This window comes from Capra hircus, chromosome 11 (assembly GCF_001704415.2).
Source record: "Capra hircus breed San Clemente chromosome 11, ASM170441v1, whole genome shotgun sequence".
NCBI lineage: Eukaryota > Metazoa > Chordata > Mammalia > Artiodactyla > Bovidae > Capra > Capra hircus.
This window is the reverse complement of record NC_030818.1, coordinates 86,826,283-86,851,336: the sequence shown is the minus strand read 5'-3', so window position 1 is coordinate 86,851,336 and position 25,054 is coordinate 86,826,283. Positions and strand designations below refer to the sequence as shown.

Here is a 25,054-nt window from a genome sequence, read left to right as displayed (position 1 = left end):
TCTTATTCATCTTTCGGTCTCCATTTAGATGTCACCTCCTCCAAGAAGCCTTCCTGGATCCTTAGGACTGAAAGCCTCATCACGGCCCCCTCAAATCCTGCACTCACTATCCTCATGGCACCTGTCACTTGCCTCATAATCTGATGCACCTGAGTGAACTCCTTGAAAGCAAGAATTATACATATTCCCTGTTGCATCGTGACACCTGGGACAGTGCCTGGCACATAGCAGGTGTTCGGTTAAATGTGTTTTGAATGAGTGAAAGGATGCACGGATGAGACTTCCATTTCATCTCCGAGACCACCCTTTCCCACGGGAAGGGTCAGGTGTGGGAACCACTGGTGTTTTGGTTGGCCTGGGTCACTGGGACAGAGGCAGCCCTCATGGGGCTTATGCTACCCCGAGAGCGGGGCTTCCTGAATCCTTGCCCACTGCCTCTGAGTGGGGTGAATGTAAAGCGTGGGTGTGGTCTCCACAGCAGGCCAGCGGCAAAGATTGCCCATCCTCCTATTCCTGCCTGCCCACAGCAGGCCTGGGACCTGAGTACTTCTTGTAGCCCCTCCAGATCTCAGAGAAGCCTGGGGAAGGGGGTTTCTTTATGTGAGACCCTACAGCAGTGAGGGCCTCCCTGGTGGCTCGGATGATAAAGCATCTGTTTGCCATGCAGGAGACCTGGGTTCGACCCCTGGATTGGGAAGATCCCCTGGAGAAGGAAATGGCAGCCCACTCCATTATTCTTGCCTAGAAAATCCCGTGGACGGAGGAGCCTGGTGGGCTACAGTCCATGGGGTCTCAAAGAGTCGCACACAACTGAGCGACTTCCCTTTCTTCCATAGCAGTGGGGGCAGGGTGGCTCTGTGCCCTGCAAGACCTTCCACCCAGCATTTGGGGGTGAGAGCGTGGTTCCATGAGCTCCGCACTCTTCTGGCCCCTAGACGCTGAAACCAGTGGAGAAGTGGACCCCAGTGACAAGCCGCAGGGGACTGCGTTTACATCAGGGTCTTGTCCTGGTGGACAGCTTGGACTGCATGACTGCTTGTTGTGGGGTGACCTGTGTTGTGGGGTGTTTAGGAGCATCCTTGCCTTTACCCCTCAGGTGCCAGTAGATGACCGCCCCCCCTCCACCCCCAGTTATAATGACCAGGAATGTCTCCAGACACGAACACACACACACACACCATTTTTCCTGGTAGTTCTGGATTTGCAAGCTTGCTCCATGGCCAGAATCAGCGTCCTGCTACTTGAAAAAGTGAAAGTGAAAGGCGTTCCGTTGTGTCTGATTCTTTGCGACCCCAGAGTCCATGGAATTCTCGGCCTCACTCTTTTTTTTTCTAATATAAATTTACTTATTTTAATTGGAGGCTAATTACTTTACAATATTGTATCGGTTTTGCAGTTGTAGGCAGATGGCTGAGCCACTGCTGACCTCTGCCGTTGGGGCAGAGTGTGGGGAAGGACCAGGTTAGAATGTCGTTTCTCCAGGCAGGTCAGATAAGCCCTATCTCCCCCACAAGGAGAGAGGTGAGCAGTGTCATTTTTTTAAAGATATGTATTTATTTGACTGCACTGGGTCTTAGTTTCAGCATGCGGGACCCAGTTCCCTGACCAGGAATCGAACCCGAGCCCCCTGCGTTGGGAGTGTGGCATCTTAGTCACCAGACCACCAGGGAAGGCCCAGAAGTGTAATTCTTCCAGAAGACCCCGGTGTAAGGACAGGGACCGAGGGACAGACCTGACAGGCTCATATCACATGGGACCAGTCTACAAGAGGCAGCTTTCAGCTGGCCTTAGTGATGGGGTCCTCAGTGGCCCCTCTCAAGTGGTCACTGCTTCACCCCTACACTTCTGTGGGACCCCGTCCCCTCCCCAGCCCCTCCCCCATGCTAAGACACCAAGTAGCAGTCCCAACAGAGTGTGTTTAGACTGAGCCAGGGGGAGTGGGAAGCTTCCCTGAGGAAGGGACCCTGGGGACCGAGGAAATAGCGGTGCTGGGTCTGGCCTTGGCAGTCAGAATCCTCAGACTTCTCCGCTGTGAACTGAGCCAAGGCTGGGATCAAAGCTACAAACACGGGCACGAGAGGCAGGCAGAGCCCCACGAGTGGGCTCCGCCTAGCTCCCGTGCATGACAGTTGCTCTGCAAATGTTCTTTCTTGTCGTCCTTCCAGGAGCCCCCCACCTTGAGCACCTGGGGCCCCCAGGGGCCACAGACTTGACCCTGGCTACTCGGGTCTGTGAGGCAGCTGAGCTGCTGTGGTCGATCGGAGTGGGGCACTCAGGGACTCCAGCACTTTCTCAGCTCCAAGGTGTCAGAAATGCAGTGCCCCGGGCTGAACCCCATAGGGTGTCTGGGGGCAGGGCCTAGGCATCTGCATTTGAGTGAGCAGGCCAGCTCCAGGCTTGTGTCCTGACAGGTGGGAGGTGGGCCCTGGAGGGGAGGTCTTAGGAGACTGTGGGTGGGAGGCATCTCGTTGCCACCGAGTCCTCCGGTATGGATGCTCTGCCAGGAGCCCCAAGCCTCCCGGGCCGGGCCGGAGGGGTTGTGATCTCCCCACGAGACACTGGGCTGGTTTCAGTCGTGGACGTGGAATGGAGAGCCGTGTGGGCAGCTCCCGGCAAGAGCCGTCTACACCGGGGTGGTGGCGGGACTCTGCGTCGCTTGGCTGAGCCGTGTCGCTAATAGGATTCGCAGAGCATTTCGGCTGCCGCAGCAACCCAGAAGCTGATCATTTGCGGAGGAATGAATAATTTATTTGTGTTTTCAGATGACTTATCCCTTCATCACGGATACGACGGCTCAGCTGTGCGCGCTCTGTTGGCTGCAGAATAAGAGGCTTCGCGGGAGGACTTGCCTTAATCCTCCACGGCCGCCCGTTTGCAGGCTGCTTTGCAGGCTGCGTTTCAGGGATGCCCAGATCCTCTCTGGTGCTTTTCCTTTCTTTGTGGGAAAGTTATACTTTTCCTCCTGGCCACCTGCTTCAGGAAGCACAGCCTGGGCACCAGCTGGCCTGGTGGTGGTTTCAGGGTGGACCGGCAGCTAAGGTGTTAACACCAACGATGCAGTCGAGTTCTGACGGGGAGGGGGAGGTTTCCAGTTTCTGTGTGTGACCAGCTGAAAGCTACACACGATTGCAGTCACCCTTAAGAATCCCCTATTTTTACGCTTGCTAGTTCCCACGTTGCCCGTCCCCACTCCCCTAGTGACCTTCCTGACTCCAGCCTCAGTTCTGCTACTCTTTCTGCCCAGGCTGCCACAACCATCTTCCTCCTAGTCCCTTGCCCGAGAGCCCTCTGCGGCTCCCTATTGGCCACAAGCCACCTGGCCCCAACATTCAAGGTCCTCCGTGGTCTGGCTGTGTCATTCGCTGCAGCCTCATCTAGAATCTCCTCTCCCTCTGAGCGGCCTGCTTGCTGACTCACTCATTAGACACCAACTGAGAGTCAGTGTGCCTCCAGGCCCCGTGCATAGGAGACGTGGGAGCAGAATGCGTCCCTCCCAGAGCTCAGTCTAGAAGGGCCAGGAGCCCCAGCAGGCGGCTTCCGGGCAGCCTCATGGACCCCCAGAAGCCCCAGGAAGGAGGGGAGGCCGCATGGGAAAGTCTCTGAATTTTTCCATGTCCTCAGCCTACCGCTCTTGGTGGAATTGAGGCTCCGAGGGCACCTGGACTGGGGCCTGATTACCCAGGTCCTCAAATGGAAAGTGCTGGGGCCTTGGGACCACCAGGGCTTCAGAGAGGCGAGGGGTGAGTATCTGGAGCCTGGACCTGAGGAGACTGCTCTTCGGGGAGCCTGGCTGGGAGCTCCTCAGCCCACCCTTCCTGCCTGTACAAAGACCCCACCCCAGGGCCCACCCTCTGCCCTGGTTTGCACGTCTTGCTTAATTACACTTAAATAATTAGTGCCACTCTTGCTCCTTTATTGCTCCTGGAGGGCAGGGTTTAGTCTCTGGCAGGTCCCGTGGCCTGCAGGGCTGGTCGGCTCCGCTGGCATAGAACTCACTGTCTGACTGTGTGACCTTGGGAAAGTGGCTTAACCTCTCTGAGCCTATCTGTTGGTGGCCGATGATCCTGAGATGGGGGCAGGATGTGAGTGCACCCTGTGATCCTGAGGTGGAGCCTTAAATGCTAAGAGTTTAAGGAGCTTCCATGTGAATGTGTTACCTCCTGTGGTTCCTGCACCCCCCGCCCCGGGAATTCATGGGATGGGAGCAGCCCCAAAGGATGGACCACTTGCCTGGGGCCACATGGTGACATGTCAGAGTCCAAGTCCGACACTCTTGGGACCATTTCCATGAGAAGAGGGTGCCTGGTCCCCAGCCTCCACCTCGGGTGCTCTAGTACCTGCTGTCCAGAGGAGGCAGGTGCCGTAAGGGCTCCCCCACCCCCCGGCCCCGGCTAAGACTGGCCACGACAGTGGGCCTGTCTGTGGGCAGAACGTGCCCCACATAGAAATGGCTGCTTAGGCTCTGGATTCCTCCCCACTCCCCGCCTCCCTGGACCAGCCGGTGTTTCCCCCGTGGCCGCCTCATTGTTCTCTGTTGGCAAAGCTTTGCTTTTTCTTCCTCCCTCCGGAACAGGAGGCGCCTTAGACGCCGCCGGGAAGAACTCCAGGCAGGGATTTTATGGCCCCCGGTCCCTTTGGCATCAGGAGCTGGTCGGGCGGCGGGGGGGAGTGGATCTGTGGCCTGAGCTCCGGAGGTTCCAAGAATTCATTAGTGGGCAATGAGCCATTTTATTTTCGTTCCTGCCCACGGAGAATCAGGAGTGAACAAGCTTGGATTTTATGTCAGAAGGAAAAGCAGCGCCTTTAGAAGTGACCTGCCACCTCTACCCCCGCCCCTACCACTGCGGGGTCCTAAGGAGGTCCCCCCTTTTTGCCACCCTCACTTCCAGGGACTCTTACCATCCTTTCCCCAGTACCCAGTATTTTTGTAGCACTCTCTGGTTGTCAGAGTTCTACAACAATTGTGCTTGAAATAAAAAGGTGAACTCCTTGCCCTGTCCTCTGAGCCCCTGCTCCCCCAACCCCCCACTGCTCCCCACTTCTGCCTGTTGGCCATGCTTCGGCCACACTCACTTTCTTGCTGTTCCTTGACGATGCCAAGCATGCTCTACCCCAGGGCCTTTGCATTTGCTGCCCCTTCTGCCGAGAGCCCTCATCATAAGTCTATCCTTTCCTTTTCACATGTGTCCCTAACTCTGAGCATCCAAGCAAGAGTTATCGCCCCGACCCCAACCCACCCTGGCGTGCTCAGTTGCTCAGTCGTGTCCAACTCTTTGTGACCCCGTGAACTGTAGCTTGTCAGGCTCCTCTGTCCATGGGATTTCCCAGGTAGCAGTACCGGAGTGGGTTGCCATTTCCTTCTCCAGGAGACCTTCCACAGCCCGGGGTTGAACCTGCGTCTCCTGCACTGGCCGGCGGATTCTTGACCATTGAGCCACCCTCAGTCTTCATCAGACCACTTCATTTTATGCTTTCCCTAGCAGTTGGTGACCTGCTTACTTTCTCCGCTGCTGTCTTGTTACTAGAAAGGAAACCTTTTGGAGCTTCATCTGTGTTGTGTGTCGTGGAGGTTTTTTCCGATTGTCCTGTGGTCCTCCAGGTACCAGCACACTACAGGTTGTCATCCATCGATGGCAGGTAGACGTGAGGACGGTTTCCTCTCGGGGCTTTTATAAGTTGTGCAGCTGTGAGCCTTCTTGCTTGTGTCACTGGTGGACCTATGTCCATCTTTCTGTCGGGAGTAAATCAAGGAGCTGAATTTCTGGGCCATGGAGTTTGTGTAGTCATCTTTAGTAAATATGTCATTTTTTCACAATGGTTGGAGATCGTAGGTTCCTTTTGCTTTGTGACCCCAGCTCAGGTGTCCCGGTGATGGGAGGGGACACGGGAGCTACCATAAGATGTCATGAGCGCTCCTTGGAAGCCGGGAATGCAGCAGGCGCCCAGGGACGCAGATGACCAGAGGGCTGGTGAAGGTGCTGGCTCTGGCCACGCAGGGCTCAGGGTTTAGCTCACTGCCGCCTTGGGGCCCTCTCCAGCTCTGCCCTCTTTCATGGAGCGTTCCGGCTGTGTGGTCTGACCTGCAAGTCTCGGCTTCCGTGGTATGTTCCATGGCTTTCCCATCCCTGGGGACATCTGCAGAATACACAGCCCCTTCAGCTCAGTTTTGTTTTATTTAATATTTATTATTTGGCTGTATCAGGCCCTAATCGTGGCCCGTGGATCTCTGTTGCATCATGCACGTCTCTCTAGTTGTGGCACTCAGGCTTGGTTGCCCTGCGGCATGTGGGATCTTGGTTCCTAGATCAGAGATTGAACCCCTGTCACTTGCATTGCAAGCTGGATTCTTAGCCCCTGACCAGCAGGGAAATCCCTCTAACTCAGTTATTGAATTGAGCAGTGGAGGAAAATGCCTTTGTGTTGTGCCGAATGTGTGAAAGTATTCGGCGAGCTACTACCCCGATTACCTGGGGACTGTGGTGGAATTAGTCATCCTAAAACCACAGTCACCTCAGAAATAGTCATAATCCAAAACCCATCCGTCTCTGACTCCAGACCCATTGTATTTTTCTCCCTCAGGGACTTTGCTTCCTAATTAAGTTGGATTTCAGGACATATTAAAATAATTTGTCATCTCTTGAGCACACATTAGCCCCTGGTGCAAGCAGGCAGATCAGAGTCAGCCCAGGAGACCTGGGTCTGGGCGAGAGGAGGTGTTGAGCCCTGGCAGGAGGAAGCTCGTGTAAGTGCCTTTCAAGGACTGGCCAGCAAGGATGCTGGGCACTGAGCCCTCCAGGCCTGGCCCCTAGAGGAGGAACTAGCCCCAGAAATGGCCCTAGAACCCTGGTTTGTTAGCTGGTGGTTCGCAGTCAGCGCGCTGGGGTGGCGGACTGGGTGGTTTCAGAGACTGAACTCCTTCAGCCCGGACCCGGACCCAGCGTGTATCCAGAGGGACTCCCCCTCCGCAGCCGCCCCCCAGTGCACCAGATCGCCTCCTGGAACACAAGCGATCCCTGGAGCTTGGTTTGACTGCCTATCCCCGACATCCAGCACATGACATCTGAGGGTACCCGGTTGGGCTGTGGGTTCCTTGAAAGTCGGGCCGGTGCCCCCTGCACCTAACGCACTCTGCAGGCACTCAGCAAGTGTGTGGGGTGCGTGCTGGGGGCAGGGTGGGGAGCGTGTCTCCAAGGCAGTTTTGCAGCTCAGCTGAGATCTGAGGCTGCCAGTTCTCATGGTCAGCCACGGTGACGAGCTCTGAGAGCTGTGTCCCCTGGCTGCAGAGCTGGGAGGCCCCGTGCTTTGCCCCCCTGTTTCTGTGAACCTGCTCTTTGCCCTTGTGTCTTCTGGGGTAGAGAAGTACAAGAACACTGGCCTAGACTCTGGTTTGTTTGTTTTTTAACAACTTTACTAAGATACAATCCGCATACCGCACAATTCACCCATATAAAGTATACAATGCGGTGGCTTTTAGTACATTACCAAATACATGTACAGCTGCCACTGCAGTCAATGTTAGAATGTTCCATCACCCCCAAAAGAATGTGCCGTCACCCAGAAAGAATGTGCCGTCACCCAGAAAGAATGTTCCATCATCCCAAAAGGAGACCCCATACTCTTTATTTATTTTTGTTGATTTAATTCATTCATCTCATATTTTTCTTTTAGCGAACATCAGATAATATGAACAAAGTTACATTGCTCACTATAATTAAATTCTTTTTTTTTGCTTTATATAAGTTATACACATACTAAAGTGGGTAAAATTCACTAAAGTAAATTAGAATTATTCCAGAACTTTGACCTGTACTTCTCTACGTTAGGACAAAAGAAAGCTTGTCAAGTTTCCCTGGGATCGGTGTCATGCAGCAAACTGATTGACTATATGCTGCTTTTAAGTTAACATTTCCCATTTTTTAAAGACTAATATAAGGTGACAGTCAAAATAATTTTTATCTCAAGTTTGGTGAAAGAACAGAAGCTGGCCATACACATCCTGTTCATAACCATATGGGCCATTTAAAAAATAAGAAATAATAAAAATAAAACTATACCTATAGTCAAGAAAATTCTACTCATCCTGCTAAGAAAAAACAGCTACCAATAACTTATTTTAGAATACTTTAAATACAGATGGAATTTATAATAACTAGATATCATTGTATCTTGTTTTATTGATTCTTAATGCTTCTCTTAATTTTAAAGTAACAGATTACTTCAAAATAAAGCCACATTGCTTAGTATTTTACAATTTTATTCTTTTATAAATTTAAGACGCCTCAAAAAGTCCAGATCCAGGATCACAAAACAAGCAACGTTCAGAATGTATTTTGCTTAAACTGGTGGAATGGTTCTTACTCTTTGGAAGTATAACACCTTCATGCAGTACTTATTTGCTTGAGATGACCACAGCCATTCCACACACTATCACCTTCTGAACTGAGATGTGATACTGATACCCTGTTCTTAATATTCTAAAACACAGCTGTTGTAGTTTAGTTGCTCAGTCGTGTCCGCTGACTCTTTGAGACCCCATGGACTGTAGTCCACCAGGCTGCTCTGTCTATGGGATTCTCTAGGCAAAAATACTGGAATGGGTTGTCATTTCCTCCTCCACCCCAAACCTTTTCAGTTCAGTTCAGCCGCTCAGTCATGTCCAACTCTTTGCGACCCCATGAACCTCAGCACACCAGGCCTCCCTGTCCATCACCAACTCCCGGAGTTTACTCAAACTCATGTCCATTGAGTTGGTGATGCCATCCAGCCATCTCATTCTCTGTCGCCCCCCTCTCCTCCTGCCTTCAATCTTTCCCAACATCAGGGTCTTTTCAAATGAGTCACCTCTTCGCATCAGGTGGCCAAAATATTGGAGTTTCAGCTTCAACATCAGTCCTTCCAATGAACACCCAGGACTGATTTCCTTTAGGATGGAGTGGTTGGATCTCCTTGCAGTCCAAGGGACTCTCAAGAGTCTTCTCCAACACCACAGTTCAAAAGCATCAATTCTTCTGTGCTTAGCTTTCTTTATAGTCCAACTCTCACATCCATACATGACTTAACTAGACAGACCTTTGTTGACAAAGTAATGTCTTTGCTTTTTAATATGCTGTCTAGGTTGGTCATAACTTTCCTTTCGAGGAGCAAGCATCTTTTAATTTCACGGCTGCAGTCACCATCTGCAGTGATTTTGGAGCCCAAAAAATAAAGTCAGCTGCTATTTCCACTGTTTCCCTATCTATTTGCCATGGAGTGATGGGACCAGATGCCATGATCTTAGCTTTCTGAATGTTGAACTTTAAGCCAACTTTTTACTCTCCTCTTTTACTTTCATCAAGAGGCTCTTTAGTTCTTCTTCACTTTCTGCCATAAGGGTGGTGTCATCTGCATATCTGAGGTTATTGATATTTCTCCCGGCAATTTTGATTCCAGCTTGTGCTTCCTCCAGCCCAATATTTCTCATGATGTACTCTGTATATAAGTTAAATAAGCGGGGTGACAATATACAGCCTTGACGCACTCCTTTTCCTATTTGGAACCAGTCTGTTGTTCCATGTCCACTTCTAACTGTTGCTTCCTGACCTCTATACAGGCTTCTCAAGAGGCAGGTCAGGCGGTCTGGTATTCCCATCTCTTTCAGAATTTTCCACAGTTTATTGTGATCCACAGTCAAAGGGTTTGGCATAGTCAATAAAGCAGAAATAGATGTTTTTCTGGAACTCTCTTGCTTTTCCCATGATCCAGCGGATGTTGGCAATTTGATCTCTGGTTCCTCTGCCTTTTCTAAAACCAGCTTGAACATCAGGGAGTTCACGGTTCACGTATTGTTGAAGCCTGGCTTGGAGAATTTTGAGCATTACTTTACTAGCGTGTGAGATGAGTGCAACTGTGTGGTAGTTTGAGCATTCTTAATCATTGCCTTTCTTTGGAATTGGAATGAAAACTGACCTTTTCCAGTCCTGTGGCCACTGCTGAGATTTCCAAATTTGCTGGCATATTGAGTGCAGCACTTTCACAGCATCATCTTTCAGGATTTGAAATAGCTCAACTGGAATTCCATCACCTCCACTAGCTTTGTTCGTAGTGATACACATTCCAGGATGTCTGGCTCTAGGTGAGTGATCACACCATTATGATTATCTGGGTCATGAAGATCTTTTTTGTATATATAGGTTATACACATACTAAAGTGGGTACAATTTTGGCTACCACCTTTAGCTACCACATCTCATTCCCCTCTCCACCTTTCCCCAGCCCTAAGAAATCGTTAATTTACTTTCGGTCTCTATAGATTTCCTATTCTGGTCATTTTCTATAACAGAATCATACAACATTTGTCCTTTTGTGCTAGTTTCACTTAGCATAATGTTTTCAAGGTTTATCCATATTGTAGCACATGTCAGTACTTCTTTTTATGGCTAAATGATATTACACTGTATGAAAATACCACATTTTGTTTATCCATTCATATAGTAATGAACGTTTGGGTTGTTTAATAATGCTGCTATGAACAAGTTTTTTTATGGACGTTTGTTTTCATTTCTCTTGGGTGTATTCCTCGGAGTGGAGTTTCTGGGTTATATGATAACCGTATGTTCACTCATTTGAGAAACTGCTAGACTGCTTTCCAAAGTGGCTGCACCATCTACATCACCAACAGCAGTGGGATCCAATTTCTCCAAATCCTCACCAACGCTTGCATTGATCTGACGTTTTCTTTTCCAGAAATTTTGGTGGGAGTGAAATGATATCTTATTGTGCTTTTGGTTTGCATTTCTCTAATAACTAACGATGTTGAGCATCTTTTCTTTCATTAAAAAAATTTTTATTTGATTCTGGCTGGGTTGGGTCTTTGTTGCTGCACGTACTTGTCCCTAGTTCCAGCGAGCGGGGGCTCCTCTCTGGTCGTGGTGCTCAGGCTTCTTGCTGCAGTGGCTTCTCTTGTCGTAAGGTTGCGCCAGGGCTCGCGGGCTTCAGTAGATGCAGCTCCTGGGCTCTAGAGCACAGGCTCAGGAGTTGGGAGGCACAGGCTTAGTTGCACCACAGCCTGTGGAGTCTTCCTGGATCAGGAATCGAACTCACGTCTCCTACATTGCAAGGTGGATTCTCAATCACTGGACCACCAGGGAAGCCCCTGTAGTAAGTTTTTAAATTGAGAGCTGTGAGTTCTACTTTTTTTTTTTCTTCCAGAACTGTTTCAGCTGTTCTACGTCCTTTGAAGTTCCATATGAATTTTAGAATCAGCCAAATACAAAGTAGTAAGCTGGCATTCTGAGGGGGAACCTGGAGGTTAGTGTGGGGGTATTGTCATCTTAACAGTGTTAAGTCTTCTGATCTATGAACATGGGATATTTTCCCACTTATTTAGATCTTCTTTCATTTTTCTCAACAATGTTTATAGTGTTCAGAATACATTTTGCATTTTTTGTTAAATTTATTTTATAAACTTTAAAATAATTTTTGATGCTATTGCTTTTAGAACTGTTTTCATAATGAAATTTGTTAATTTCATTTTTGGATTTTTAATTGCCTATATATAGAAATACACTTAATTTTTGTATGTTGATCATGTATCCAGCAACCTTCCTTAAATTATGTCATTAGTTCTATTACATTTTTTTAGTGGGTTCTGTAGGATTTTCTATATAAAAGATCATGTCATCTGCAAATAGAGATAGTTTTACTTCTTTTCTAATTCAGATACCTTGTATTTTTTTCTTGCCTAGTTGCCCTGGTTAGAACCTCTAGTATAATGTTGAATTGAAGTGACAGGAGTGGGCATCCTTTTCTCATTCCTAATCTAAGGGAAAAAGCATCTGGCATTTTTACCATTAAGTGTGATGTTGGCTGTGATTTCTTCACAAATATCCTCTGTCAGACTGAGGAAGTTTCCTTCTGTTCTTAGTTTGAGTGTTTTTTATCATGGAAGGATGTTGGATTTTGTCAAGTGCTTTTTCTGCATCCGTTGAGATTAGCATGTGACTTTTGCTTTTTATTTTACCTGTGGTATACTGCATTAATTGTTTTCAGGTGGTAAACTATCCTTGCATTCCTGAGCTGAATCCCATTTGGTATGATGTATAACTTTTTTATTCTTTATGTTACTGGATTTGCTATGCTGGGTTTGTTTGTTTGTTTGTTTGTTTGTTTGAGGGCTTGTTTGTTTTTCTTTTCATCCTTGTCCATTAGGGACATTGCTCTGTAGCTTTCTTCTCTTGTGGAGACTTTGTCTGGTTTTGCTATCAAGGTAGTACCAGCCTCATAGAACCAGTTGGGAAGTGTTCCCGCCTCCTCTGCTTTTTGGAAGAGTTTGTGAAGAACTGTTATTAATTCTTTAAATGTTTATAGAACTCAGCCGTGAAACCATCTGGGCCTGGTGGGGACTTTGCTTCGTGAGTAGTTTTTTGATTACTAATTCAGGCTCTTGCCTCATTATAGGTATGCAGACATGCTTCTTCTTGAGTCAGTTTCAGTAGTTTGTGCCTTTCACGTTGGCTTCGATTCTTAGGAGAGTGTTTTCAAGGCTTCTCTGCTCTTTTAGTCATTGTTGACATTTATCGCATCTCCTATGAGCAAGTATTTTGTATGTGTGTGCATTTGCTCACGGAATCTTTTAAGAGGTTGATGAACTAGGTAGGATTATCATCATCTCCATTTTACATCCTGGGAGACTGAGGCAGAGAGAAGGTAGATAATGGGTCACACAACTAGGAAATAGTAGAGCTAGGATTTGAGCCCAAGCAGCCCAACTACGGAGCCCTCTCTGCTCTCCCAGGGCCTTGCTCTGTGCTAGGAGCTGGGAGTACCAAAATGAGTCAAAGCTGGTCACGGCCTAAGTCATCCCCCCAACCCCGCCCAGAGACCCCAGACCTAGGAGAAGGAGGTGCCTTGGACATAAAGTGAACAAAAGGCTGGGAGGTCAGGATGGGCCCCGGGAGAAAGGGACCCAGGTGAAGCAGGCCTTGAAGGAGGGTCCAATGCAGGGGGTGTGTGTGCGTGAGTCAGGAGTGTGCTCCCTCCCCAGGGCTTTCGTCTTCTACCTCTCCTCTCTCCCAAGTGCTCAGAGAAAGGAAAGGGCGTCATAGCCTTTGGATGCTGATGCCCCGCCTGGCAGGAGTTTGGAGCACTAGGCTCGAGCCCAGGAGGTCTGCTTGAATCACCCAGGCATCCAGTTTGTTCTCCTAGAGAGGAAGTGGCATGACCATTTGTAAGACAATTGAGAGACAGAAATCAGGAGCAACCAGACATAACTCAACATAATTATTTCTGCATAATGACTTCTGCTCCTTGATTCCGTCTCCAGCGATGACTGTCATCTGTATCTGTCACAGGAAAGCTGGTGGCCGGGGAGCCCCTGTGGCTTAGCTGATAGAGCCAGGAGGAAATTTGCAATTCGAGTTAATGGAGTGTTCCCAAGCAGACTGGGAGCCAGAAGCTTCTGGAAGGATGGCTCCTCTTGCTGGGAAACCTGGGATCAGAGCTGGCCCAGCCTCCCCAAGGGATCCGGCCCGTCGACCGTGTCACAGCTAGGGACACTGAGGATGGCGGGGGTCACAGGGCCCACCTCAGTCACGGGGCCTCCCGGCACAGAGGAGCACCTCTGCTGTCCTCACTCCACAGAGCTCTTCCTGGGAGAGCTGGGGCGTGTCTGGTGAGACAAGACGGTGTCCACCTGGACTAGGAATGCTGTCACCGTCCCTGAGCTGATCCTTGAGCTTGATGTTCATGCAGGTCTGTCCCCCAGAGGCTAGAAATGGTGGGGCCTTTGTGCAGACGACATGCAGCTGGGGGAGGCCCCCCTGTGACATTAATTGTGCAGAGGGGCTGGAGGGCGCCAGCCCCACCACCACCACCTGCAAGAGGACCACAGGCCTGGGGCACACATGATCCAGCTCTGGAAAAGCAAAAGCCCCCTAACCTGAGGGGGTGCTTGCCTGCGGCATTCCCATGCCTCCTATAAGCACCTGTAATTGATGAGGGCATCTGGAAAGAGCAGAGATACGTTTAGAGCTGTACATTTTGGGCACCCCACTTGGCCACGTGTAACCTTGACATGCGTCCCCAAATCTGTTTGCTCCTCTGTAAACTGGGGGGTTAGAATGCACCCTCCTCGCCAGGGCCGATAGGAGGTCAAGAAGATAAAATGACCACCAGACACATTGCTTCTAGCACATTCTGCCATTGATTCCAACTTACTGGTTTTCACCAGGGTGACCTTGTGGAGGGCCCTTGACCCTGTCCAGGCTTTCATTTCCCTGAGTGTCCAAGCAGGGCTCCAGAGTCATGAGATGACTTAGCTGAGATCATTGACGTGAACTCACCTATAGAGAAATAGGGGACGAGGTGAGCAGAGGGGGATTTTAGGGCAGGGAAGCTGCCTCGTATGATATTAATATTATAACGTTGATGGTGAAGGACAGGGGAGCCTGGCATGCTGCTGTCCATGGCGTCGCAAAGAGTCAGATGTGACTGAGCAACCGAACAACAGGATACGTTTGTTCAAACCCACAGAATGTATAACACCAAGAACGAGCTCCTGTGAGCTGTGGCTTGGGGGCGATGACATGTATTTGTGTAGGTCCACCAGTTGTAACATAGGTATCCCAGTCTGCAGGGGGAGGACGGTGAACATGAGGAGGGCCGTGTCTGGGGACAAGGGGTAAGTGGGAACACTGTATTTTCTGCTCTGTTTTGCTGAGAATGAAAAAACTGCTCTAAAAAATAAAGTCTATTAAGAGTGTTACGTGTAGGTATATACAGGTGTATATGTGTATACGTAAAGTACGTCAGTGACCTCCAGTGAGCATTTCTGGTGGGAGATGCATGGTGTTTGCACCCAGCAGTGAGTGTCAGTGATGTAGCGGGCATATGAAGCCCTGTATCGCTGAAGCAGGGTAGAATTCTGCCTGAGCACAAGTGCACTGTGCTTCCAGTCATGTCCATGGGATGCATTTGGGGGCACTCATTTCTCAAACAGAGGTTATTTATTGAGCGCCTGCGGCGTGCAAGCTCTGAGCCAGGCACCGGCGGCCCAGAAATGAAGGCACAGACTCTCCGCCCTTGTGGAGCTCACAGTCAGTTCGGGAGAGATGTAGCCCTCATTCTGCAGGGGCAAGGAGAGCCCTGCCAGCCCCCAAGGAGGAAGAGAACCTTGTATTATGGGAGGATCATGGAGAAATGTGTATAGATTGTATGGAAGCGACTGGCGAGGAAGTCAGTGGGCTCTGGGTCCGGGTGGCCCCGCCGCATGTGACTGGTCTGTCCTCTCTTCCAGGGCATGGTCTAGCAGCCTGGGCCAGGACGTGGAAGCGGCCTCCGAGGTTCTGACCCCTGCTTTCTCTCCACCTCTGCTCGGCCTTTGGTAAGTGCTCCGGTGCAGGGGAGAGGCAGGTGAGATGGGGTGAGGACGGGGCTCTGAGGGGCCTCTACCTCTCTGTGGGGTCCTGTCCACGTGCCAGCATGTGGAGACTTGACCCAGTCAGCGGAAAGAATGGGGAAGGCTTTAGGGGGCAGTCTGCCCAGCACCCCCATGATGGCGCAGTCTGACCCCACATCCCGTGGGTGGGGCCTTCCTGCCTCTCTTGCTTGGACACCAGGGTGTGGACTTCCTGAGGGAGGGGCGTTTCTGCTGCTGCCCTGCCTTTCCTTCTCTCACTTTCCCCGCTCACCCAGTGAAAGCACTCGCCGGTGTGGGCCAAGAGACCCAGGGTGAGGGTCTGGGGACAGACTTCAGAGTGGGTCTCTGGGCTTTTCTCCACAAAGAAAGCAGACACAGTTCCATGTGGAAGCAGACACGGCCGCTTTCATTGGTCTGATCTTTCACCAGCCCTGTTGGAGCTGGGAAATGGGGAGGGGCAGGAGCTGGCTCTGGCTACCTGGATATCACTTGTGTACAGAGGCCCAGCTGGAGGCTGGTGGGTGGGCACAAGGGGCGGTGCCTGGCCAGGTTGGGTCCTCCTGAGGCTAGTAGCTGAGTGCCAGGAGCTGGAACAGGTGGAGGGGTCCAAAGAGGGCAGAGGAGGTGGTCCCTGGTGTCTCCTTCCATCCCAAGGCCCCCTAGGTGTTTCATTTCTCACCCAGCAAAGACTCAGTAAGCCTTACCCCCCACCCCCAAGGATCAGAAACTCTGGGAGGCAGGTGGCACCTCTAACAACGAATGTCCTTGGTCGGGATGTCCTGGATCAAGATGGGAAGTGGGAGGACCCCTTCTCTCTGCCCCTCTCCCTTTGGTGATGGACAGGAGGGCCTGTCCCCCCAATCCTCCATCTCTGTTTACCTGCTGCAGGCACCTGAGTGCTAAGGCTGCAGGTCCCAGCCTCCTGCCAGCAATCACTCATTCATCCCCTCAACAAAGTATGTACTGATCACTCACACTAGAGCGTCCAGGCTCTGGGCTTCCAGTGGAGAACTGACTTGAATAAAACCTGGCCTCAGGGACTCCATATTCAGGGAAGAGAGAGAGAATTCAGTAAAATACAGAGGAAAAATAAAGTAGGAAAGGGGATAAGAATGTGTATTGGGGTGACAGCTTTGGACAGAGGGGTTAGAGAAGGCCTCACTGAGAAGTGCCCTGAGCCTAGAGATGCAGGGGAGGCAAGGGAGCAGTTTGGTATCAGAGGAAGAGTCAGTGCAAAGGGCCTGTGGCAGTAGCATATCTGAGGGATTTGGGGGCAGCAAAGAGATCCGTGTCACTGGAGGGGATGCACAAGGGCAGGGAGAGGGGATGGGCCAGACAGCTGCTGGGGGTGTAGCTCACGCGTGAGGAGTGGGACACTCACAACACAAGCCCAACAAGGAGAAGCATCTCAGTGCAGTCAAGACCACCCTACCCGGGGAGCCCCTCGCTCACTTCACATGTAATTGTTGCTCACAGAGACTTAAGCACTGCTCTAAAGATGCTGGATGAACAGGGGAATGGAGACAGGACTTCTGTAGGACAAAAGGCCAGAAGAGCAAGGCTGCAAGCTGACTCTGAATGCAGTCCAACCTGGCTGTCCCGACGTGGCCTCAGAGTGGAAACTGCGGTGGCTTCAAGGCAGGGCACCCGGAAAGGGAAATCCTTCCTAGGTTGTACGTTGAGGGTTATTTTTAGAGTGACCAGCAGTGACTTTGCAATATCACTTCCTGTGGGTGTCCCCTCCAACCCTCAACCACAGGGACGGGCCCTGCATGACAGGCCTTGTGGGCAGATGCGTGCTCACATGCACGTACACACACATGCACACACGGTGGTGCACACAGGCTGGCGTTCTCATCCACTGCACAGTCAGTGGAGGGATGGCGACCACGTCCTGGCCCGCCTGCAGGATGGCAAGCCCCAGGTCAGCGACTCGCGGTCTTCAACATCCCTGAGCTTCTGCTCCGGGTGGGGTTCTGCCCGAGATGGCTGCATGCGTGCCGAGAGTGGGAGGCCTGGCCCCAGGCTCACACCTGCTCAGGAAGGAGAAAGGCAGGGGTCAAAGGAAGGGCACCTGCTGGTCTGTCTTTGCTCAGCTCCCAAGGGGTGAGACAGAGAGAGGTTCCATAACGCACAGACGAAGGATGAAGTGATGTCCCCAGGGTCTCGCTGACTGCTGGCCCCTGGCCAGGCCCCTGAGCCAGGTCTGAGCCCACAGGTCATCCGCCTCTCCCATCGGGCCCACACTTATCCTTCTCCCTTCACGTCCAGCCCAGGCCCAGGCCCAGGCCCATGGCCACGATTTCTGGGACAGCCTGCATTTCACATTTCCTGTCCTGTGGACCCCTCAAATTTCCTTGGGCTGGTCAGACCCCAGGGGCACGCTGGTCACTTAGCAACACCCATGTCACAGGGTGGCTATTCTGAGGACCTCAGAGGATCTCCAGGAAACTGGCTCCTTCACGGATGTCACAGAATATCGGGGTCAGAGGGGTGCTGATGGGCAATGTGGAGACCTTAAGGGGCCAGGAAGATGGGCCCTTGGGCACGCTGAACAGCACGCCAAGGCCGCAGATGCATTGAACTTGTAAGCCTGCAGAGGATCTGGGGCTGCCTGCCAGGGGCTCCCTTGCCCTAGTTGCCTCCTTTTTCACCCTCTGTCCTCGCTTCCTCTCACCAGCTACACCGCTGCCCTGTGCTTTAGATGTTGTGCTAATTGGCTGTGGGATTACTGCTAGCCACACCCTGAGAAACTGAAACTCAGTTCTATGTCTTTGGGGAAGAGAATCGGGGAAGGACCTGAGCTACAAGCCTGGAATGCTGCCTTCCTTCCCTCCCCTTTCTGTCCCCACCACACCAGCACCACGCTTGACTCAGAGTACAGACTAACTCAGGGTAAGGAAGGAAAGAGGGATTCACACCTTCCTTCCTTCCCAGCTGGGGCACCTTGTCCATTTCTGTATCCCCAACTCCTCACCAGCACCTCACCAGGGGCTTCCCAGGTGATGCTAAGTGGTAAAGAACCCGCTTGCCAATGCAGGGGACATAGGAGACGAGAGTTCAATTCCTGGGTTGGGAAGATCCCCTGGAGGAGGGCATGGCATCCCACTCCAGTATTCTTGCCTGGACAATCCCAGGGACAGAGGAGCCTGGTGTCCATAGGGTCACACAGAGTCAGACACAGCTCACAACCTATCGCGCACACACCTCTTCACCATGATCCCCACTCAGCAGGTGCTCTGTTCATGCGTGCTGACCGACACCTTCTGTGCGAGTTTGTGCTTTGGTGCCAGCTCTCCCTGCAGAAACTTTGGCTTCTGGTGCTGTGATTTAAAGAATAAAAATGGCAAAGGGCAGTGTTTAGGAGCTGTCTTCATTCGGATTATAAATACACTCTCTGATGACAACTCAAGACTGTAGCCCTGGGGCCACTAAGAGGCAGCTGGCATGTCACCGTTGGTGCGCCCAGCGTCTTGGCCAGGCTGATGCCACTTTTCGGGAGAATGACTTACTGTTTTTTATTTCTCTCCAAAGACATTAAACATGAATCAAATAGCAGATGAGATGATTCACTGGAAGTTTTCTTCCAAGTTTCAAAACACACACACACACACACAAAACGGGATTGGTGTGCTGAACCATATGTAAGTGAAGCCAGACGGCACTGGGCTGGAGCCCTGCCTCCAGGGGCTCTGCTGTGGGCAGCACCTCGCAGAGGGGGACCTCGCCCTGAGGTCGAAGCCCTGTGTCAACCATCACAAAACCCCAGAAGGCCACGGGTGTCTCAAAAACCCCTCAAGTCTAATGTTCATCATGACATTGCTTCCGTTTCTACCCAAGATATCTTAGAATGTGACCAAACCTCATTCATCTGGGGCACAGGAATTCACAATTTGGAACGGGTTCATTTGGGGCCCATGGGTTGAGAACTGAGTCATCGCTCAGGTGGGAACCTGGCAGAAATGAGCCTTCTCCCACCTGCAGGGAGAAAAGCGAATGCGTCTGCCAACCAGGATCCTGGGGAGAGGGACACACACTGTCGCCGGGTGGGTGAACGTCTCTGGTGCCATCCAGGCTCCCACTGGCAGTAGATTCCAGGACGTTTTTGAGGGTGGAACTTACCTCGGGGGCCGCGTTGTCCAAACTCATATTTTTCAGATGAGGAAAGTAAAGCTGTGAGGCATGTGACTTGCCCAAGATTGCCCAGGCATCCCGACCCCACCCTCGGGGGCGGGGGTGGCAGGGGAAGGGCAGCGGCGCTGGTAACATCTGATTCCCGCCTGCTCACTGAGAACACCCTTCATCTCCCTCAGGGCTCTCCCACATTCCCACCTGTACCATCTGCCTGAGAAAGAATGCAGAGGCAGTTGTTCAGGTATTTTTTGACTCAGACTTTACCAATTTGAAGGACTTCCCTAGGGGCTCAGATGGTAACGTGTCTGTCTACAATGCTGGAGACCTGGGTTCGATGCCTGGGTCGGGAAGATCCCCTGGAGATGGCAACCCACTCCAGTACTCTTGCTTGGAAAATCCTGTGGACGGAGGAGCCTGGTGGGCTACAGTCCACAGGGTCGGACATGACTGAGCGGCTTCACTCTTACTTTCACTTTACCAGTGTGAACTGCCCTTCCGGTCATTAGTTCGAATTCCGACTTCTCGGGGTTGATGGTATCTTTTCTTCTCTCCCCAGCTGCCCCTCCTGCCCGCACCCTGCATTTGTTAATCTATCCGTTCTTCCTCATTCCCCTCCACTGCTCTGTATTGCCCCACGCTGTTCTGTGCTGCTCGGTACTGATGTGTTAGGCTGCTCGTTGCCCAGGAAGGTGTCTGGTGAGGTAACAGGCCCAGCTGTGGAGCAGGGCTGGGGCGCTTGCTGGTGGTCTCCCCAGAAGCTCCGGCCAAGAGCTGCTGAAGTCACAGTGCTGCCCCCGGCTCCCTGCATGCCCCGCCCAGATGAGGCCCCGCCCAGATGAGGCCCCGCCCGCCTCCCGGCCGTGCGTCTCCGGCCACACCACACAGTTCCGCACACTCGTGTCTCCCTGCACGCCGACGCCCTCTGGCATGTCGCCCCAGCCCTCCTCTACTGCGGGGACCCACCCGCAGCCGAGCTCGGCTCCCGCATGGCGCACGAGTCACACCTTTGGGTCCTGGTGCATAAAGTGTGTGCTAGCCTAGGACGTGTATGAAGTAGCTGTGGCGGGAATGAAGGAATTGAAAGTGTGGCCCACACTGGTTTCTCCGAGATAACTGAATTCCCGGGGTGAAATCCTAGTCGTTGCATACACCGTTGTGTTGGAAAGGCCTTCTCTCCCGAGAGCACCACCTCCCCCCCGCACCAGACCTGGTTTCTCTCCCACTGGAGCCAGAGAACAGACTGAGGCTTCCAGGCAGCGCATGGTGGGGCCACAGCAGTGCGGAGGAAAGGGGCATGCCGAGTGTGTGTGTGTGTGCGTGCTGTATGTGTACGGTGTGGGGGGTTGTGTGTGAAATGTGTGTGGGGTGGGCAATACAGTGTGTGTCTGTGTGGTATATGTGTATGGTGTGTGTGGGAGTATTGTGTGGGGGATGTCTGTGTGACGTGTGTGCTGTGTCCAGTAGGATATGTGCGTGTGTGTGTGTGTGTGGTATATGTGTATGGTGTGTGGGGGAGTATTGTGTGACGTGTGTGCAGTATGATGTGTGTGTATGTGTATGGTGTGGGGGTGTGTTGTGTGGGGGTGTGTGTGACATGTGTGCTGTGTCCAGTAGGATATGTGTGTGTGTGTGTGTGTGTGTGTGTGTGTATGTGTATGGTGTGGGGTGGTATGGTGTGTGGGGGTGTGTGTGACGTGTGTGGTGTGTGCAGTAGGGTGTGGGGGGGGCTGTGTGTGTGTGGCGGGTGACGTGTGGCATGTCCAGTAGGGTGTGTGTGTGTGCGTGAGTGGTATATGTGTATGGTGTGGGGTGGTATTGTGTGTGTGGGGGTGTGTGTGACGTGTGTGGTGTGTGCAGTAGGGTGTGGGGGGGCTGTGTGTGTGTAGTGATATTGTGTGGGGAGGTGTGGTGTATTTGTATGGTGTGGGGTGGTATTGTGGGGGGGGGTGTGTGTGATGTGTGTGGTGTGTGCAGTAGGGTGTGTGCGTGCACAGGTGTGTCCCAGGCCCACCCTGTCCACACAGATCTGAGCGGCCAGCCCCCGGGAACGCTGGGATTGCTCTGAGCTGGTCTTCAGTTCCTGGGAAGCTCCCTGTCCTTCAGGAGCCTGTCCTGAGTGTCCACAGGATCCTCGAGCTGGTTTAAGTGGACCTGAACCAGCTAGAAGCCACAGGAGACACCGTGCAGTTGGACAGGCCCCTCTCTCCTGCGGATGGGCCTTTGTGGCGCCCGCTGTCGTGCTGAGGGCTTCCCAGGTGGCGCTAGCAGTAGAGAACCCACTTGCTAATGCAGGAGAGACGCGAGTTCGATCCCTGGGTCGGGAAGGTCCCCTGGAGGAGGACATGGCCACCCACTCCAGTATTCTGGCCTGGAGAATCCCATGGACAGAGGAGCCTGGGGGCTACAGTCCCTGGGGTCTCAGAGTCAGACACGACTGAAGTGACTGAGTGGGTGTGCACTGTTGTGCTGATCCTGGGGACCTTTGACAAGAGCCCAATTTGCCCCGGCAGTGTGAGCCAGGGGTTTGCGCTGTTGCAGGGCTGGGTTCTCCTGTCCTCTTCCCTCATTTTCTTCTTGAAGAATAGGAGTTGGAATTTCACTGGCCCCTGCTTGCATGTATTGAGCCCCCAGGATCCCAGCCCCTCTGCCCACCCTTGTGTGGGCTGAGCATGCAAGGTAGAGGGTCTGCTGGAAAGTGTGGACCCACCTCTGAGCCTGGCTCTGTCTGATACTGTGATTAAGCTCATCAAGCACTGGCGCATTTCTTTTATCATAAAAGGTGAGATAGAACTTCCGTATATTTGATGCTTCCTATTTGTCAAAGCGCTTTCACAGCCTTCAGTTCCCTTTATCCTCACCACCATGCTGTGAAATCAACAGGCTGGGACCGTTCTTCCCATTTACAGCCAAGGAAACTGAGGCCCAGAAATGCTAAGAGACAGCCAAGACCAGAAGACTAGAGAGGGGGTCCTGGGAAGAGACTCAGGCTGGCCATTTATGGCCCAGTGAGGGGGGGGTCCCTTCTGTACACAGTCCCCATCCTTACTCAGCTCCCCGAAACTGACAGTGGTCCCATTTAACAGAGGAGCAAACAGAGGCTTCGTCTGGAGCCTTGAGACAGGGGACTGCCTGATTCCCCAGTCCAGCGCATTCCCTGAGAGCTGCCAGTCATCAAGGCTGCAGGGTGTGGGCCCGCTGGCCGGGACGCTTGCTTCCTCTCCCACAGGGAGGACGTTGCCTTGCGGGAGGACTGCAGCTCATGTCCGGCTCGGAGCACTGGAATAGAATTTCAGACTCACTCTGCCGCCTGCCTGTAGGTCTTTCCCACACGGGCTTGGTTTACATGAGTCATTGCACAGCCGGCCAGGCCCAGGCCGCTGGGAGGAATTTACTCCACGATGTGCACGCACTGGGGGCCCAAACCCCCATGCGTAATAAGCCAACGAGGATGAGGGCGCTCCCCCGACCGTGAACTCTGTCCCCGGGGGCTGACCGAAGAGGGAGCAGATCTATCAAGGGGCTGAAGTCTCAGACAGGCTCCTGCCTCCAGCCAGCGGTGTCCAGTCTGCTGTGGCCTCTTAGGTTTCCTTCAAAAGAGCGTTTGTTTGCAGCCGGCTCTGGGTCCCTGAGAAGGAGATGCCCTGTGATTCATAACGTTTGTTTGTTTCAACTTCAGAGCTTTTGTTGTTGGATTGAGCAGGGGCAGAGCCCTGCGTCCCGGGCTAGATTCATTCTGAGCGTTTGCAGGGGGCATGGGCATTTGCTGGGGAGGGTAGGGGGCATTACCAGCACCCCCTTGCAGCCCCCTTCTGTTGCTCCCTATGAGCCCCCTCCTCTGCCATCCACACGGCGTTCCTGGCACTCTGTAGTCAGGCTCACCACTCCTGTCCGGGTCTCGGTGGTGTGGGGTGGGTTCTCTCCCGGCCCCCTCGCCCTGGCAAACCCTGTTCCATTTGTCCGCCCACCTGGAGCACGCCTGGTCCCTTGTAAGAAAGCCTCTTACCCTTGTTGTGAGTGTGCTAGAGGGCACAGGGGCCACCTAGGGAGGGACCCTGTGTCTCATTCATCTGGGCGTTTCCACGCCTGACACAGAAGGAATGTTTGTGGGCCAAAGGGAACAGATTTCCTCCGCACACCAGCCTGGCGCTCAGGGATGTGCTCCCCCTAAGCCTCACAGCTGCCTTCAAATGAGGCTTCAGCTGGGGCAGAGGAACTTTGGGGACTTTGGCCCGGGCTGTGGGGACTCTGCACGTTGACCCCCACCAGGCTTGCTCAGGCCTGCCCTCACCAGGCTGCTGGCTGTGCCCCTGGCCGGGCTTCCAGCTCCCTCTGCAGACACGTGGGCCTCACCTCTGGCTGGACGCGTAGCGGGGACAACGGCCTTAAGGAAAATCACAGGGTCTTGGTTTTGGTCCTACCTCGAGCCCTTTTCCTGTGCGTCAGCGATTCCGTGGAGGGAGGCTCACCCTCCAGGCCATTTCCTCTTCCTCTCCCTGTCGTCTTCTTCCCACAGAAGCTCATTTATGTCTGATCCACCAACCTGCCTTCCTTCCCTGGGGAAGCAGCTCAAAGCACTCCTCCCCTGAGGATTCAAGTAGCCGTGACCTTGGCTCCGGAGCGAGGCGCACCAGGCAAAGGACCGCATAGCTGGGGTGTGTTCACGGGGGAGGGAGGAGATGGCCCCAGCCTGGTGAGTGGACTTCGAGTCTGACACCTCCAGGCCCCCTCTTCTGCTGCAGCTGGTCCTGTGCTGGTAGATGGAACTTTCCAGAACACCACGTCTGAATTCCAGAATGTCCCTTCTTGGAGCTCGAAGTCGTCCATATCCCTGATGTTGTTGTGTCTGATTCTTTGCAACACTATGGCCCATAGCTCACCAGGCTCCTCTGTCCATGGGATTCTCTAGGCAAGAATACTGTAATGGGTTGCCATGCCCTCCTCCAGAGGATCTTCTCAACGCAGGGATTGAACCCGAGGCTCTTACGTCTCCTGCATTGGCAGGCGGGTTCTTTACCTCTAGCACCCCCTGGGAAGCCCAGGTACAGAGTCACAAACTGTTAGAGCAACAGGGTCCTTGAGGAAACCCATTCATTTATTCGTCTCTTCATTCATTTGGGCACTGTGCTAAGCCCTTGGTCACACAAGCATTATTTCAGATATTTTTACTGAGCCCTGGTTGTGTGCCCTGTTCTGGGCACTGTGGAGATGTAGCAGTGAACAAAAGCAGGGAGTCAACCATATATCACTACAGCACCAAGTAGTGGGAATGGCCACGGAAAGGGGCCAGGGTGAGGGCAGATGCGACTCGAGATGGTCTCCCTGGAGGAGGTTCCCCCAAGAAGACTTGAGCAAAGACGTGAACACTGAGGGAGTGTGCCTTGCAGATACGGACGGGAAGGAAGGGCAGCCCAGGTTGTTCAGTTGCTCAGACATGTCTGACTCTTTGTGACCCCATGGACTTGGCTCCCTCTCCTTGGGGAACTGCAGAATCAGAGACCTTGGGGCTAGAACATGCTAGCATATTCT

At 52.4% G+C, this 25,054-nt stretch overlaps 1 protein-coding gene across 3 annotated transcripts in view; it reads left to right on the top strand.

The window, feature by feature from the left end:
• The window catches only part of HPCAL1 (hippocalcin like 1), a 123,184-nt gene that overhangs the window by 78,164 nt on the left and 19,966 nt on the right, over positions 1–25,054 (top strand). For all 3 annotated transcript variants that reach the window (XM_018055663.1, XM_018055664.1, XM_018055665.1), the window contains exon 2: positions 15,272–15,358. The gene's annotated coding sequence lies outside the window, so the exon portion shown is untranslated. The remainder of the gene's footprint in view (positions 1–15,271; positions 15,359–25,054) is intronic.